The following is an 18,767-nucleotide window of genomic DNA, read 5'->3' as shown; positions in this document are numbered from 1 at the left end:
CTAGGCTTTTCCCCCCATTTAATTAATGTGGATATAGAACATTGGAGGTCCTGTTGTGAGAAAACCTCCACTAGCCTACCTGAGTTAGGTGCCTTTCAAGAGGCAACAGATTTTACTCCTGAGTCTCCTCTAACTTACTTTGCAATCTTGATACTCACTTCCTGTCTTGGATATCTATTTCCACATCTGTCAGAAACAGGCATTGACTTAGAAAGCATCCTTTTAGAGATGTGACATTTTCTCTTTGCTTCCCCTAACCCTTCTTCCTACACAAGTCTTTTTGTGTCTTCTCTTTCCATGAAAAATCATCAGATTTCAACTTCCATCCTTTGTCATATTAAAAAAAAAAAAAAAGGAAAATGTGGAACATCTGACACTTTCCGAGACAAGCACGTTTCTGCAGGAGCACAGAAATAAAAGGAAATGAGACATTCTACTATCTGCACAATCTGAAGTTTAATTAAAACAACTTTTCATTGCCCTATTAGAATCATGATGAGAAGGGAGGAATGAAGCGCATTTCTTTATCTGCTGTCTTTATATTGCCTAAGCTGCATGATATAACTTTTATTAACAACTTTAAGAAAACTTGAATGCAATCATATTCATTGGCTTCTGTGTTGAAAAACATGCTACTTAATGGAATTTACACAGCACTATGTGTATTTTAATGACAGATAGTGTTTTAGGAGGAAAACGTTGTACGGAGTTTTATAATAGACATTGATGTACTCTGTAATAAAGTAGAATAATCATTTTTCAACCTATTAAAGACCACGAGTCACTAAGTAATACCTGTATATTCAGTATACATTTCTTCATAATGAGTTTACAAAACAATAAGCTCATTTTGTCCAATTATTGGTTCTCCACACTCCCAAAATATATTTTTGTGTGTAATATAAATACACATACAACTATATATGCATATTAAATATATACATATATATACACACACACACAAATATTTGTGATGCATGGGGTATGTGAATACATAATTTATGTGTGTGTGTACTCTGTAAATTTGAAATGTTTAATTTAATGTTTTTGCCCTCTCATTCTCTTATTCTCTCTTTGTGGTCAGAGGGGTACGAGGTACAGAGTAACTATAGAAAGTTCTCTGTAAATACCTCCACCACAGCACAGATAATATTGCTATAAAAATGATTCTGTGGAACAAAATTACACAAGTGTAGTGAGAAATGTTCATAGATTTGGGAGAATTATGCTCTAGTGTTCTAAAATAAGATTTAAAAAATAAATTTAAAGGATTCTCTTAGCTCCGTTTCACATTTTTTTATTGATTTTTAGTAGCTCTATTGAGGTATAATATATATAAAATAACCTGCACATATTTGAAATGTACAATTTGATGTTTGGACATATATCTGTACAAGTTAAAAACTTTACTATGATCAAGAAATGAAAAAATAAATTATCCATTAGGTTTTCTCAGGCCCCTGTGTAACTCCTCCCTCCCTCACTCCCTGCCTCCAAACTAGCCCATCTCCAGACAACAACTGATATGCTTTTTTTAACTACAGATTACTTTGCATTTTCTCAAATTTTATATAAATAGAATATTTTGTCCATATCATGTACCTTTTTTCTCCTCTGACTTCTTTCATTTAGTATAATTATTTTATGTATGTGGTGTCTTTTAGTGGGTTGTTCCTTTTTATTACTGAGTAGTATACCTTTCCATGGATGTAGCAATGATGAATGCAAGTTCTAGAATGGTCTTCTTTTCCTTATTCTTTATATAAGTGGGAAGCACTAAATATTTTACTATTTACTAGGATGTAAGAATCCTAGTGAGTTATGATTACTAATTAACTACTTAATTAGTAAATTAACAAGGAAGTAGAATTTTTGTATAGGGTCTTTTTCAAGCTGAAATAAGCCCATTCTGTTCCTAGTTTGCTACAAAGTTTTATTAGGAACGGGTGTTAGATTTGTAAAATGCCTATGGAGTCTATGGAGATGATTCTATGTTTTCTTACTTTCTTAGTATTTATATGGTTTGGATCTGCCCCCATTATTCAATCATATCCCACCCAAATCTCATGTCGAATTGTAATGCCCAATGGTGGAGGTAGGGCCTGGTGGCAGGCAATTAGATTATGGGGGCAGATTTTTCCCCTCAATGCTGCCCTTGTGATAGTGAGTGAATGCTCACAAGATCTGGTTGTTTAAACGTGTGGTACCTCCCCCTCTCTCTCTTCTTCCTGCTCTGGCCATATAAGATGTGCCCACTTCCCCTTCACCAGAAGCCATCATGCTTCCTGTACAGCCTGTGGAACCATGAGCCAGTTCAACCTCTTTTCTTCATAAATTATCCAGTCTCAGGTATTTCTTTGTAGCAAAACAAAAACAGGCTAATACAAGTATGTTCATAGCAGGAATTACATTGATTGAATTGTGAATGCTAAATTAACCTTGTATTCCTGATATAAACTCCATTTGTCCTTCATGTTATTTTATGTATTGTTAGATTCAATTTTCTGAGATTGTATTAAGAACTTTTCCATGTATGTTCGTAAGAGATGTTTTCTTTTACGTCTACAGCGTTCTTTCTTTTTAACACTTTTGTCTGGTTTTGGTATCAAAGAAATGCTGGCATCATAGAATGAGTTGAAAAATATTGCCACCTCTTCAATTTTTTAGAAGAATTTTATACAATTAGTACAATCTCTTCTTTAAAGGTTTGGCAGAAAATACTGGTGAAGCAATTTGAGCCTGGAGTTTTCTTTGTGGGGTAGTTTATCGTCACTCTCCTAAGAATCCTGCACCTGTAGAAATGTATCCTATAAATGATTATTTTATACTGAATCCGCTTTGAATGATTCCCTCCTTCCTCCATGTTTGGGTTATATGCTCTTTGTGCGCACAATTGTGATACTCTGCATTTACCTCTATTGTTGTAAAGCAGATTTTTTTTTTTACCCTAAAACGTGATCTCCTTACAACAACTTATCTACATTTTCCCCAGGAAATAAACAATGTTTCACATATAAGGTGGCTCCCCTATAAAACTGAGAAACATACCAGGAAAAAATGCAACTGTGACATTATTATTTTTACTGGTGGTAGCTACGATGAAGTAGAAATACCACTGAACTTAGAAGTTTTGGTTCAGTACTAGCTGTGAAAACAAATTAAGACCACCCAAATGTGTAAAAACAGAGGCTAAATAGCTTTCCATAATATTCATAAATATTCAGAGCTTTCTATAGCAAAGGAGTAAGCCGCAATCACTTGTGTTTGGCAGAGATTCAAAGGCAAGCACGGAAATGGGAAAATGTTATAGTGAAAACAAAGGGAAGGCTTCAGGTGTGCCCTAATTGGATGTTTTGACATGGGAAAACTGTATTTGTGTTATCTAGAATTGTGGTTGGTTTGGGGAGCATAGTCAGTTTTCTCTAGCTGGTGCTGAGGTGGAAACAGGCATAATGGAAAAGCTGTAAGTTGTTGTCCAAGTCCTGACATTCTGGGCCAATTGCTTTAGAGGTTGCGGTTTCTGGGCTGGTTGCTGCAGAGATTTTGGGACAGAGGTTCTACTGTTATATATGGTCTGACCATTGTTCATGGGTATGTTCTCTCATAGCTCAGCTGCTTAGCATGTGTGTGGCCCTTATGAGCACTGAACTATGTTACAGAGCTAATGAGGAACTTGAAGCTCAGGGAGAACAAGGCACAAACTTAAAGTTACATGTTTAATAAAGAGTTAAGTGTAAGAAGGAAGAGTGTTGGGTTTTGATCTAGAGCAATAGTTCTCAAAGTGCAGTTTTGGCTCCAGCAGCATGAGGTAACTTGGGAAGTTGTTAGAAATGCAAATTTTGGGCTCTACCTGAGGCCTATTGAATCTAATACTCTGGGGGTGGGGTTCAGCAATCTGTGTCTAAATAAGCCTTCCAGGTGATTGTGCTGCTTACACTTATATGACGAGTATGAGAACTGCTGATCTAGAGCTAGGTTCATTACACTGTGAAACTTTCCAGCTAGGGAAAAAGAATTCCCTAACCCTGAATATGCTCCTCTAGATGTCAACGGTATGATGGTTACAGTGATTTGCTTCACAAGGATTAGAAATAATCACTATGTTTTAAATGTGAGATGCTCAAGTTCTTGCAAGGGATTTGAATAAATTGAGCTTTATTAGGACTGATGAAATAAGGATACTTATATCCCTAAAGAACAGTTTAAGTTTGAACATGAAATAAATCAAAGGAAATTCTAGGCTTGGAATCTACAGATGCCATTAATTAGTAGATGAGGTGTTTGGTATTTAGATTGAGTTAGAATCTTAATTTGGGGGAAGTGACATTTGATACAGAATCCTGGCCTTGCAGAAACAGAGAAACCTTGCAGGTCCCAACCACTCATTAAAAAAAAAAAAAAAAAAAAAAAAAAAAAAGGAAAACAACACAATAAGAGAGCATCAAGTCTTTCATTCTTAATCATAGAACCCCACTTCCCCATGTCACAGACTTCAGTTTCACAAAGACAGTGTATTAGATGCTTTACATAAAATTAGAGGTGATTTAATCAGAAAATGGAAGCTGTTAGTACAAGAGACAGAAAAAAAATTTTTAAATTGAAACATACATATCAAAATATAAGACTAAAATATATTAAAATGTTCTAATAATATAGCATTAGAATAGAAAAAATATTCTAATGTAGGTCCAGTTAATAAGTATTGAGACTTTTGCTGAAATCAGTCATATCTCATAACCAGGAAAATAGTAGTAAAGCAGTAGGACTGTGATATGGCTTTGTCTCATGTGCTTTACATATGATTGATATGTAAACACACACACATATACATGTACATATAAATGTATATATACATATACATGTACATATAAATGTATATATACATATATATGTATTTATATGTGATATATATATATTTATTATTATGTTTGGGTGTGTATTCTCCTGCTTTTCTCAATCAAATTATTTCCCCACAAGGTGTTAGCAATATTTCTGATAGTGGAAGCCTGTATGCCTTATTTTAAATGGTGAAAAACGTGTTTTCAACCCATCTAAAAGCCCAAAAATTTATCCAGGATATTAAATACTTTACCGCCTTATTTAGCAATCCACAAAATATTTCTGCTTAATATTATATGTTTGAATCATCATTACTTATTTAATCTATACTTTAAAATCCCTTTAATGAATGTGTTTGCATAGTGTGTAATGATTACATACAATATATAAAACAAATTGCAATTTTTTTTGTATTCACTTCTCAGAATGCACAGACTTTGTGAATTACAGGAGTTTTTCTAAGGATTTGACCTTTCTACATTCTTGGATTCACTTACACTAACCGTTTTATATTTTATATAACACTGTAGGGAAGATGATAGTGTCACCTTTGTCAACAACTTGACCTCAATACACAACCCAAGACATTATTCTAATCAGGGAATAGCTGAGAAACTAGTGCAAAACCATCTATATCCTCCCATCCAACTCATGCCCAACTCATTCAGTTTTACTGGCCCACACAAGCATACTCCTTAGAGTAGGGTTTGGATTTTAGAATCAGATGTTTAATTTTGTGTAAAATATTTCTTCAAGTCTTTATATTCCAAACTTTAAATTCAAAGAACATGTATCCTTTCAGTTGGAGAGGGAGAGAAAAAAAGAACACATACATATATGTTGTATACACACATGGATATTTGTGTATATATCCCATGTATGTATGTGTGCACATGTATGTCCATTTATATGTACATTTAAGGATATACGTGTATATACACAGATGTTCATGGTTTCTATTTGTAGACTACATAATGAGATAAATAGTAAATAAATATGTGATTGTACATTATCTTTACAAGGTACTACCTTTACTATGCTAGACAAAGTAAGGAGTCAGTGAAAATAATTCCCTTAAGAAGATTACAGTTTAATCAGGAGAGAGAGCATATAAACAGACAAGATATCTGACATAAATATTTAATTATCAAATAAAGAGATAAATACATTATACCAACACACTGGAAATAATATAAATCTTAACAACTAATAAAGTACAGCAATAAATGTATTAACATTGTATTATGGTGTTATAGCAACACCAGGAAGGGATCCTTTGCACAATAATTGAAGATGTTAGTGAAAGTTGCATGATGAAGGCAATTGCATGAACAAAAAGGAATGAGGCATATGGAGAAGATAAAGAAATCTCCAACAGAAAGAGAAGTATACAGAAAAGATAGAGACAAGAGAAAGATGAACCACAAAAAATGTAGGTAATTGGTAAATCAGGATTTCTAAAGCATAGACTACGAGGCAGGGAGTGTCAAATGATGCATTGCTGAGGTAGAAAAAGGTCTGTTTATAGTGAATCTTATATCTATTTTAACACAATGAGTCATATCTATTTCATCATGCTCTGTTGGTGGCAATAAATCTTTGGAGAGAAGAGGACCAGTTGAAAAGACAGTGTAGTGATTCCTGTGAAGAGTTTCAAGATTCAGAACTAAGGAAATGGAAGTAGGGGCATTGTGTAAGGAGAAAAGTTCAAAAAACATTTAGGAGGAAAGTCACTAGGACTTGACACGTATGTATATGTGTACATGAGGGGAAGGGTTAATGGCTGACAAAAGGCCCCCAGATTTCTAGGAGAATATTGATAATGTAAGAGAAGAAACTAGTTTGAGAGGGGAAGGATGAGTTGATTTCAAAACTATATCTAGTTTCAAATAAGAAATAGATGAGCCCTTCAAGACAATGTCTTGTGTCCAAAAGTCCAGTTTGGAAATTTAATTATTTAGTAATGAGAGACAAAAATCCTGAGGGGAAACCCTAGTTGTTTCACTCTCTTGGCAGGCTAACTATGGGCAAGTGGTTTAGTTTCTCTCAGCCTTACTAAGATTTTCCCCCATAAAATGAAGTACAATTTGTTGTCCTCTTGTAAAGATAAAATGAGATCATTTCTATAAAAGTGTTATTTAAACTCTATGTTTTCCAAGAGTAAAGCCATGTTATCACCAGATTAAACAAGGCTCTGGGAGCTACATCCTACATTAATATTTGTTGGTCTCGCTAATTTATCAGTGGATGTATATGTAACCTTTAGGATAGGCTAAACTAAGGCAAAAAATGACTTCAACATCAGATATGTTCCCTTAAACAGAAAAGGCAGATAACCACAAAGTAAAATATCTTTTAAGACCATGGAACTTAATTAGTAAGTCTACTTTGGGAATAGTAGAATATCCTGGTAGACCAATGTGTCTTCTACTGCATGAAAAGCTAGGCCTACTATAAAAAAAAATACTGGAAGAAAACTGGGACTAATATATAAAAATTAAGATTCTGAAACAAAGGAAAGGCAGGAGTACTTATAGCAGATATTCAGAGACAGCAGATGAGTATGGCAGATACTCATAAAAATATTTCCATATGGCAGATACTGACACTATGACTAAGATGTTCCTGGAAAACCTATTTGCTATTATTAAAAAAAGACTTTTGATTGTAAGCTATCCTTTCATTGTTCTCTGACAATGCCCAAAAAGAAAACATCTTAACATTCATGAAAGTAAAGCCCATAAAGCACAAGAAGTTTCAGCATGTCCTTTGGGGAATGAGCAAGAAGCTCATTTCTCTTCTCTTCTCTTTCTCTATCAACAGTCACTGATGGAAGAGAAACCTCCATTCCAGGCCATGAATTATGGTAGGAAGAGTCAGAGGACCAGTGGCAACTGTGAATAGAGTAGGGAGCAAGAGCCACATTCTGAAGCTATTCAACAGCAAAAGAGAAAATCGCTAGACAGTCTAGGTGAAGAGTAACAGTGAAGAGTAGCTGCCAGAGCCTTGTTTAATCTGATGATAACATGGCTTTACTCTTGGAAAAAATAGAGTTTCAAGTGAAGAGAATAAGATGTAGGAAAAGGCAATAAAGAGGGTTGGGTGTTCCAGTGATATTGTGAGAGAGAGGCTGAAGGTAAAATTACAATCCACATGCTCGATTGCACTCCTTTCATTCTCAATAAAGTAGTTCTATTACATATATATTGACCATTGTTCCCAGATTGACACATTCCAAATGAGTAGAAATACCTTCCATTTGTTTTGAAAGCACATGACACAAAAATGACCACATGAGAATTCAGATCTTCTAGTTCTAATGAATGAAGAAAATTCAGAAATATCTCCTGATGAGGCAATTGAACTCTGTTATTACAAACATGAGTGGCTTATGCCTGTAATCCTAGCATTTTGAGGGTCCAAAGTGGGAGGATTGCTTGAGCCCAGGAGTTCAAAATCAACCTGGGCAACACAGTGAGACCTCATCTCTACAAAAAATTTTAAAACATAAGCCAGGCATGGTGGTGCATACATATGTACATTTAAGGACATATAGTATATATACACAGGTTTTCATGGTTTCTATTTGTAGATTACATAATGAGGTAGATAAATAGTAAAAAAAAATATGATTGTACATTATCTCTACAAGGAACCACCTTTAATGTGCTAGAGAAATGCGCTAGTCCCAGCTACGTGGGAGGTGGAGGCAGGAAGATCCTTTGAGTCTGAGAGTTTGAGGCTCAACTGCAGTGAACTGTGATTGCACCACTGTACCCGAGCCTAGGCAACAGAGCCAGATCTCATCTCAGAAATAAATAAATAAATAAATAGTGAGTGTATTATTCATTTGGTTTCCAACTCTCTTAGGAATTAACATGCTATGGAAGAACAAACATTTGTTCTCTATATAATATCTGCAATATGGGCACAAGTAATGATGTAGGGGTAAAAATATGATTATTTTTTTCTCACTACATATTTATCCTACCCGTCCTCTTTACCATACTTCAAGCCAAATGTCAAATGGGAATGCTACTTGCTAGCAATGGGATCTTTGCATTCAAATGTGTCTAGTTTATCTTGGTTTCCAGACTTGTCCAGTGTAGGAAAAGAGATCTTTATTCTCAGATAAAGAGAAATGCCAGTTCAAAGAAAGAGAAAAAACAAGTGGAAAGGAAATGATAATAAATGATACAATGGAAGAACGCTATTTTGAATTGAACTTGCAAATTAATATTCAAAAGCGTGAATCATGTTCTATGTAGAAGGAAAATAAAATGAATATGTAATAGTTTTGATAAATTCAAATGCTTTAATAAAATTACTTTTTAATAAAATAAACTTATGGTCCAATAAAGACATATAGTTCCTTCATATTATTAAAGAAAAAAAATCTTAAATTAAGGATCAGAATGATACTTAATGGTAAATCACTAGGATATTAATTAAATACAATAAAAGAATAGAAAGAATACTACAATCACCACTGTAACTGAAGTCAGTTGGCATTGTTATTGCAAAGGCAACAATAGCATCATTGATCAGAATGGAGGAGTTCAAATCATAATTTTCTGCAGTGGATAAAATTTTTGACTAAGAGTAATATCTGTAAAACAATGGCAGAATTCAGAAAATTTTCAATAATATATTTTATTGTTTTAAATTGATAATTTTCGAACATTATGTTGAAAATATCTGATATATAATGAAAATGGGCAAAAATTAAAAACCAAGAAATGTTTTTAATTTTGAGAAATATGAGAAATACAACACTTTAATCAATATAAATATTAGAAAAGTAAATGGAGAGATAATGTTCTTGCACAGGAAGACAATATACTAAAAGTGGCATTTTTTCAAAATAATGTATATATTTAACAAAATTTAAAAACATTTTGTTTTACATTGTTTTTAAATTAAGTTCATATGGACTTACGTATATGGAAAAAATTTTTTTAACTTAAAAAGAGAGAAAAAGGAGAGATCGGCCTGTTACAGAAACAGGGTATAAAGTGACAAAAATTTAAATTATGTTGTAGTAGCAGAGAAATAGGCACTTAATGGGGTATATAAGAAAACACTAATGTGTAAAAACTGAATTACATAATAAAGGTGGTAGTCAAATTAATAAAAGTTAAAAATGTTATTTTATAAATGATATATGGAAATGTGACTGTTTATTTAAAAAATATTAGGTGCCTAAATCATACCATATTTAAAAATCAATTGTGGATTCATTATATTTTTATTTTTTGAAATTTAATAATGTACCAAAACTATGAAAGATTATTTATACAACTTTGATCTTTAGAATCATATCAAATAACTTTGTTTTTAAATTCTGTATAAAATACATTAATATTAGAAAAATTATAAAGCAAGCATATTTATTTGAAACTAAAACATGTGGATATATAAAAAATACTTGCATATATATACATGTATATATGTATAATACATGTACATATACATGTTATATATATGCATGTATATATGTATTTATATATAAAAACATGTATCAAGCATATCTATACACCACTCAATTCACCAGTTGCCAGAAGTATGATCATTCACCTTAAGATTAGCAAAGATCAAATTTCACATTGCATGCCTGTATCAAAATATCTCAGGTAACCCATAAATATATACACCTACTATGTACTCACAAATTTTTTTAAGTTTTTAAAAAATTAATAATTTTAAAGGAATATAATGAAAGATGTAAAGGAAAGAGACCCCTAAAGAAAATAAAAATTGGTATTTTTTCTGGATGGCCGTTAATGCTAACTAGCAAGAGATTTAAAAGAGATAAGATTTGAAATCTTGATGTGACTTTAAAAAAAAGGAAAATAATTTGACAAATGCATAGTGAAATTACAATAGTAAAAAAAAATAGAAATAACCAAAAGGGCTGGTATAGTAGATTGGTGCAATGATTGATGGATTATGGGCCAGGTGCAGTGGCTCATGTCTAATCCAGCACTTTGGGAAGCCTAGGCAGGAGGACTGCCTGAGCCCAGGTGTCTGAGACCAGCCTGGGCAACGTAATGAGATTCTGTCTCTACAATAAATAAATAAATGAGAATTATGGATTACGGTTTACCAACACAAATAAATACTCTTGAATCTTGTATAAAATTAATGACCTAGAGGAATATATAAAACTAATAGTAAACAAACCCATTTGGTTCTGTGGCAAATGTACACACAGCCTTAGAAAGACTCCTCTTCTGTAAAGTGTGCAGTAAATAGGTAGGTACTGGTAAGATAATTTAAGAAGTCATGATAGTTTAAAGAGGGAATATAGCAAACAATAATACATATTTTTGAAACATTTTGTTTACATTTTAAAAATTGTATGAATGTTCATTTTGTCAATATTTTTATTGCCAAGGTTTTGTCACTGAATATCATCCCTCCTCAACTGGAGTATCTGTTTTCTTTCTCCCCTAAACAATGTAAAGGTCAGAATGCTAGGAGACAAGTGATTCTGATTAAGAAAGTTGAGCAAAGTTTTAAAAGGCTGCAGATTATATTACCATTCCCGGTGAGCAGCAGTCCCCTTTCCTGTAAGGGAATACACATCCACCATCCTCTCACCTATACACACCCTCCGACCACAACCCAGAGTTCTGTCCCTCAAGAGGCCTTCTTTTGGGAGAAGCACGTTTGGCAGCTTGCACTACACCCTGACACACTCATGACATGGGACAGGAGATGTCAGAGCTGAATGAAAGCTTTTTTTTTTTTTTCCCCAGACGGAGTCTCGCTCTGTGTCCCAGGCTGGAGTGCAGTGGCGCGATCTCGGCTCACTGCAAGCTCCGCCTCCCGGGTTCACGCCATTCCCCTGCCTCAGCCTCCCGAGTACGCGGGACCACAGGCGCCTGCCATCATGCCCGGCTAAATTTTTTTTTTTTTTTTTTTTTTTTTTTTTTGTATTTTTAGTAGAGACGGGGTTTCACCACGTTAGCCAGGATGGTCTTGATGTCCTGACCTCGTGACCCGCCCGCCTCGGCCTCCCAAAGTGCGAATGAAAGCTTTAAGAGGGCTGCTTGTTTCTGGCAGCTCTCAGGTTCTTCCTGTCTGCCTCAGAAGTGGCATATTCCACATACGGGCTGCATCTTCAGTCTGGACTCATCCTCTTCAAGATGAGATGGGTGGAGCAGAGCTGCCACCAACCTCCGGTGATTTCCACACAATGTAAGTGAAAAACTATTGTTAAAAGACACTAAAATGTGGGGGTAGTTTTTATCTCGGCATAACCCAGTGGAAGCTAATTAATGCAGGTCTAATTACCAAGGTGTGGGCAGAGGAGAGGGAAACCAAACTGAGGAGCGTACTGCCCATAGGCCAGACAGTAGTGGACGCCAGGGCTCAGAAACGGAGCTGTGGGGACTGGGCTGCCAGAGCAGTGTTTGAGGGGTGCAGCCAGTTGTCCTCCCGTCACCTCCCCAGCAGCTTCACAAGTAGGAGTCTCAGTAACGAATGAAGAGTTTTGCTTTCACTGACTGGTTGTTTTACGTTATGTAATGGGCTCTGTGAATTATTGCAGAGTTCGTACTGCCTTTTTTATCTTTGAATAAACCTGTTTCAAGATGGTGTCAGAAGGACAGCCGAACACTCAAGTGGGAGGGAGGGGTAAACTAAAACTTTATTACTTTAAGCAAATAGCAATAGAAAATTAGCCTTATAACAAGAGAAAACAAAATGTAACCAAAGCTCGGTAAAATGTAACCGGAAGCTCATAATACCACAGGAAGCCCTATCACGGGAGTCTGAAGGGAGATGCCCGGGAGCCTGCAGTCCAAGTTGTAAGCAAGGCCAGGCGCGGTGGCTCACGCCTATAATCTCAGCACTTTGGGAGGCCCCGGGGGGCGGATCACCTTAGGGTCGGGAGTTCGAGACCAGACTGGTCAACATAGTTCACTCTACTAAAAATACAAAAATTAGCCGGGTGTGGTGGCGCATGCCTGTAATCCCAGCTACTTGGGAAGCTGAGACAGGAGAATTGCTGGAACCCGGAGGCGGAGACTGCAGTGAGCCGAGATTGCACCACTGCCCTCCAGCCTGGGTGACAGAGTGAGACTCCATCTCGAAAAAAAAAAGAAAAAAAAAGTGAGCAAATATCACAGCAAAAGCAGTCTTAAGTAGGTATAAAAGAACTAACAATAGAAGACAACATGTAACCAAAGCTCACCAGACCGCAGGAAGAATCATCACCAGAGTCGGAAGGCGGACGGCCGGGGTCCTGCAGCTGGAACTGGGGCAGCCCCCAGCACACGACCACAGCAGCCTTCAGCTCCTCCTTCGTGTAAGCTCCTTTTATTAAGTCCAGTTGTTACTTTGAGCACCGTCTGTTGTTTGCTCAGGAGGGCCCTTCCGAGCAAGCAACATTGAAACAATGGCTCCGGGAGCGGTGTTCCGGGAGCAGCGTTCCGAAACGTGCTCCAGGACTTGAACAATCGTTCCGGGAGAGTGTCCCAGGACATGTTCCAGGACGAGTTAATTTCTGGACTTTCAGCCAAATCTTACACAAGCCGTTTACCTTTTCACCTCAGGTGGCTCTGCCTCTTACAGATGGGGGCATATTTTAAAATGGCGTTAGTGTGACCAATTTTTCTCTTCCTACAAAACGTTAGAGAAAAATCTGAAACTAGCTTACCCTCAAAATATATAAAGAAAATTTAGGGTTTGTATTTTTATATTAGCATCATTCCTGTATTCATTTGTTGTTCCAGCCTTTCTATTATTTATATTTTTTCTTTTTAAAAATTATTATATACAAGCATGCATTGTTTAAGGTAGATATAAGCTTCATAATGGACTTAAAGTGTGTTTTATAACAAGTGATGTATATGAACATATAAACACATGAAAAATAAAGTATGTGATTATGGAGCACTTTACTATAAGACACACATACTTTTACGTCACACAATGGATACTCCATAATCACATACTCCCAGTAGGTAGGACTGTAGGTGAGAGCCACCATGCTGGGCTTTATATATATTTAATGCTTTCAAAAGCCCTGAGATCAATGTTGTTATACAAATATATCAGATGAGGAAATCAATTCTTATAGATGTTAACCAGCTTGTCCAAGATGGTGGCCACCAAGCAGGTGGCAGAAACGGAGAAGACTCAAGGGTTTGTGATTCCAAAAGTTCTCTCTTGCCATGAGGATTCTTAATTGTCCAACTCTTTACTATATATGTGAAGCTGATTATGATTGAAGGTCAGTGGTGGTAATAACCTCATGTAATGACAACTAAGAGCAATCAGGTACCTTTGAATATGTTATATTTTTCTCTAGTCTATGCCAATTTGTGCCTTTAAATTAAAGCTCTTTAACATCACATGTAACCCATCACAAAACCAAATATTCTTGGGTACCCCTAACATGTTTTCCCAAGTGCTTTGATCACAAAGTTTCAAAGCCATGCCAAGTTTTCCTCTGATTGCATGGCATGAAGCCCTTAGTGGCTTTTATTTTTGTCTTTTGCAAATAAACAAATTCCTGGAACAGGAAAGCAAATCAAAGATGAAAGCCCGTTTGTAAGAATGCCAAAACAACTTGTTGTTTATCCTTGTTCCTATCACTCTTCTTTTAATTCTTCACAGATAGAAACAATGACATTGACTGGAAGTAATTTACGCAGAATATTAGATAGAAATAACAAGCAGATAGATGGCTTTGCAGAGCAAATGTATAAATCTTCATAAGTCTAATGCTTGATTGATCTCAACCAAATTATTAGCTAGCATAAATTGAGTTTACAAATGTCAGGCATTTTACTGAGCATTATATACATTGTATACATTATTTGATCATGTTTACAGAAACAGTGCAAAGCAGTTACCATTGTTATTAGCATTTTACAGATGAGGAAACAGAGTGGCACATAAATCATTTTCTGTCCAAAATAATGCAACTAGGAATTGGCATTGTCAGAACTCAAGCACAGACAGTATGTCAGAATTTATATTATTATGACATCCAGCTCATCTGTACTCGAACTGAGACACTATCACTCTGTTCTCACACTGCTGTAAAGATACTATCTGAGACTGGGTAATTTATAAAGGAAAAAGGTTTAATTGATTCACAGTTCCCCATGACTGGGGAGGCCTCAGGAAACTTTCACTTATGGTAGAAAGTGAAGGGGAAGCAAGGCACATTTTACATGGTGGCAGGAGAGAGAGAGTGAGAAGGGGGAAGCACCAGATATTTATCAAACAACCAGATCTCATGAAAACTCACTATCATGAGAACATCATGGGGGAAATCTGCCCCCTTGATGCAATCACCTCCCGCCAACTGCCTCCTTTGACACATGGGGATTACAATTCGAGATGAGATTTGAGTGGGAACACAGAAGCAAATTATGTCAAACACCTTATTGAGACACATATGTAACCCAGAGGACATATTATTGTCTCAGAAGGGAGTGAATTAAATAATGTGTTTAGTACCTCTACTTTTCCATTGTTGTTTTTCAAAATTTCAGTCTTAGAAAATTCAACGGTATTCTGTTTTTAATTAGCTTAGTACATCTATCATTTCCTTCATTTCATTTCCTTTCCAAAGCATATGATTAAATGTATCATTTCTACAACTGTTAATATAGATCTAGATTTCTTTAGCTTCCTGATGTGTCAGTTAAAATTAAAAGTCTTCCTCATCCACTTTTCCAGTGATTAGTCCTGATATCTTGAACTATCATCCTCCTTTATGTGCTTTGCCATAAAAATTTATTCAGAAGTGAGTCAACAGTGGAAGACTGAAAACTTTTATTGGATGGTTTTGGAAACAATCTCTCTCTCTCTCTCTCCTCTCTCTTTTTCTCTACTGAGAACACTTACTCTCAGTTGATGCTGTTAACCATCTTACAAACACAAAGATAAAAATAAAAACAGTAATCAAGACAGTCTGGTATTGATAAAAGAAAAGATTAATAGATCAATGGAACAATACAGAGCCAAGAAATATGCCCACATACATACTGTTGACCACTGAACACCATGGGTTTGAATTGTGTGGATCTGCTTATATATGAACTTTTTCTGCCTCTGCTACCCCTGAGAGAGCAAAACCAAACCCTCCTCTTCCTCCTCCATCTCAGCCATCTCAATGTGAAGATGATGAGAATGAAAACCTTTATGATGATCCACTTTAACTTAATGAAAAATAAATATATTTTCTTTTTCTTATGATTTTCTTATAATTTACTTTTCTCTAGCTTACTTTATTGTAATATTGTAATATGCATATAATGCATATAACATACAAAATATGTGTTAATCAACTGTTTATGTTGTCAGGCTTCTGTTCAACAGTAAGCCATTAGTAGTTAAGTTTTGAGGAGTCAAAAGTTACAAGTGGACTTTTCATTCCATGGAGGTTAGCAACTGTCATGAGAGGGACCCAGTGAGAGGTAATTGAAACATAAGGGCAGTTACCCTCATGTTATTCTCATGATAATGAGTTCTTTCGAGATCTGATGGTTTTATAAGGGATTTTTTCTTCTTTGCCTGACACTTCTCTTTCCTGCCACCCTGTGAAGAAGAACATGTTTACTTCCCCTTCCACCATGATTGTAAGTTTCTGTAGACCTCCCCAGCTATGCAGAACTGTGAGTCAATTAAACATCTTTCTTTTCTGTTTTTTTTTTTGTTTTTTTTTTTGAGACAGAGTCTTGCTCTGTCACCCAGGATGCAGTGCAGTGGCACCATCTTGGCTCACTGCAAGCTCCACCTACTGGGTTTACACCATTTTCCCATCTCAGTCTCCTGAGTAGCAGGGACTACAGATACCCGCCACCAAGGCTGGATAATTTTGTTTTTGTATTTTTAGTAGAGACGGGGTTTCACCATGTTAGCCAGGATGCTCTCAATCTCCTGACCTCGTGATCCGCCCGCCTCAGCCTCCCAAAGTGCTCAGATTAGAGGCATGAGCCACTGTGCCAGGCCAACATCTTTTCTTTATAAATTACTCAGTCTTGGGTTTGCCTTATAGCAACATGAGAATAAACTGATGCAGTAAATTCATACCAGGAATGGGGTGCTGCTATAAAGATACCCGAAAATGTGCATGTGACTTTGGAACTGGGTAACAGGTAGAGGTTGGAACATTTTGGAAGGCTCAGAAGAAGATAAGAAAATGTGAGAAAATTTGGAACTTTCTAGAGACTTGGAGGGCTCAGAAGACAGGAAGATGTGGGAAACTTTGGAACTTCCTAGAGTCTTCTTGAGTAGCTTTGACCGAAATGATCAGAGTAATATGGACACTGAGGTCCAGGCTAAGGGGTCTCAGATGGAGATAAGGAACTTGTTGGGAACTGGAGTAAAGGTCACTCTTGCTATGCAAAGAGACTGGTGGCATTTTGCCACTACCCTAGAGATCTGTGGAACTTTGAACTTGGGAGAGATGATTTAAGGTATCTGGCAGAAGAAATGTCTACAGGGAAAGCCTTAGAGAAAGTAGACCATAAAAGTCTGGAAACTTTGCAACCTAATGATGTGTTGGAAAAGAAAACCCCATTTCGGAGAGAAATTGAAGCTGGCTTCACAAATTTGCATAAGTAATGAGGAGCTGAATGTTAATCACCAAGACAGTGGGGAAAATGTCTCTAGGGCATGTCAGAGACTTTTGTAGCAGCCCCTTCCATCACAGGCCCAGGGGCCTAGGAGGGAAAAATTATTTCATGGGCCAAGCCCAGGGTCCCCCTGGTCTGTGCAGCCATGTGACATGGTGCCCTAAATCCCAGGTGCTTCAGCTCCAATGGTGGCTAAAAGGGACCAATTCACAGCTTAGGCCATTACTTCAAAGGGTGCAATCCCCAAGCATGGGCAGTGTGCACATGGTGTTGGGCCTGCAGGTACACGGAAGTCAATAATTGAGGTTTGGGATTTCAGAGGGTGTATGAAAATGCCTGAATGACTAGGCAGAAGTTTGCTGCAGCAGCAGGGCCCTCATGAAAAACCTCTGCTAGGGCAGAGTGGAAGGGAAATGTGGCGTTGGAGCCACCACACAGAGTCCCTAATAGGGCACAGCCTTGTGGAGCAGTGAGAAGAGGGCCACTGTCTTCCAGACCCCACAATGGTAGTAGATCCACCGACAGTTTGCACTATGCACCTGGAAAAGCCACAGACACTCAACATCAGCTCAAGAAAGCAGGCAGGAGGGGGGCTGTACCCTGCAAAGCCACAAGGGCAGAGATGCCCGAGGCCATGGGAGCCCACCTCTTGCATCAATGTGCCCTGGATGTGAGACATGGAGTCAAAGGAAATCATTTTGGCATGTTAAGGCTTAATGACTGCCTTCTTGGATTTCAGACTTGCATGGCACCTGCAGGCCGTTTGTTTTGGCTAATTTCTCCCTTTTGGATCAGGTGTATTTACCCAATGCCTGTAACCCCACTGTATCTACGTATTTGCTAACTTGCTTTTGATTTTACATGCTCATAGGCAGAAGCGACTTGCTTGTCTCAGTTGCAACTTTGGACATGGAATTTTGTGTTGATGCTGGAATGAGTTAAGACTTTGGGAGACTGTTGAAAGGCCATGATTGTGTTTGAAATGGGAGGACATGAGATTTAGGTGGGACCAGGGATGGAATGATATGGTTTGGCCATGTCCCCACCCAAATCTTATCTTGAATTTAGTTCCTATAATGCCCATATGTCATGGGAGGGATCCAGTGGAAGGAATTGAATCATGGAGGCAATTACCTTCATGTGTTCTCGTGATGGTGTGTTCTCATGAGATCTAATGGTTTTATAATGGTCTTTTCCCCCTTTTCTCAGCACTTCTCTCTCCTGCTGCCCTGTAAAGAAGTATGTGTTTTCTTCCCCTTTCATCCCTATTATAAGTTTCCTGAGACCTCCCCAGCCATATGGAATTGTGAGCCAATTAAACCTCTT

The 18,767-nt window shown here is 36.9% G+C and overlaps 1 long non-coding RNA gene across 2 annotated transcripts in view; it reads right to left on the bottom strand.

Annotated features, from left to right (window-relative positions):
- Nucleotides 1-13,235, bottom strand: part of LOC129532984 (uncharacterized) — a 472,085-nt gene extending 458,850 nt beyond the window's left edge. For both annotated transcript variants that reach the window (XR_010133199.1, XR_010133200.1), the window contains exon 1: nucleotides 13,040-13,235. This is a non-coding gene — a long non-coding RNA (uncharacterized lncRNA). The remainder of the gene's footprint in view (nucleotides 1-13,039) is intronic.
- Nucleotides 13,236-18,767: the final 5,532 nt, after the last annotated feature.

The sequence above is a fragment of the Gorilla gorilla genome, chromosome 3 (genome assembly GCF_029281585.2).
Source record: "Gorilla gorilla gorilla isolate KB3781 chromosome 3, NHGRI_mGorGor1-v2.1_pri, whole genome shotgun sequence".
Taxonomy (NCBI): domain Eukaryota; kingdom Metazoa; phylum Chordata; class Mammalia; order Primates; family Hominidae; genus Gorilla; species Gorilla gorilla.
Note: the sequence above shows the minus strand (reverse complement) of the source record. Positions and strands in the feature narration are given on the sequence as shown.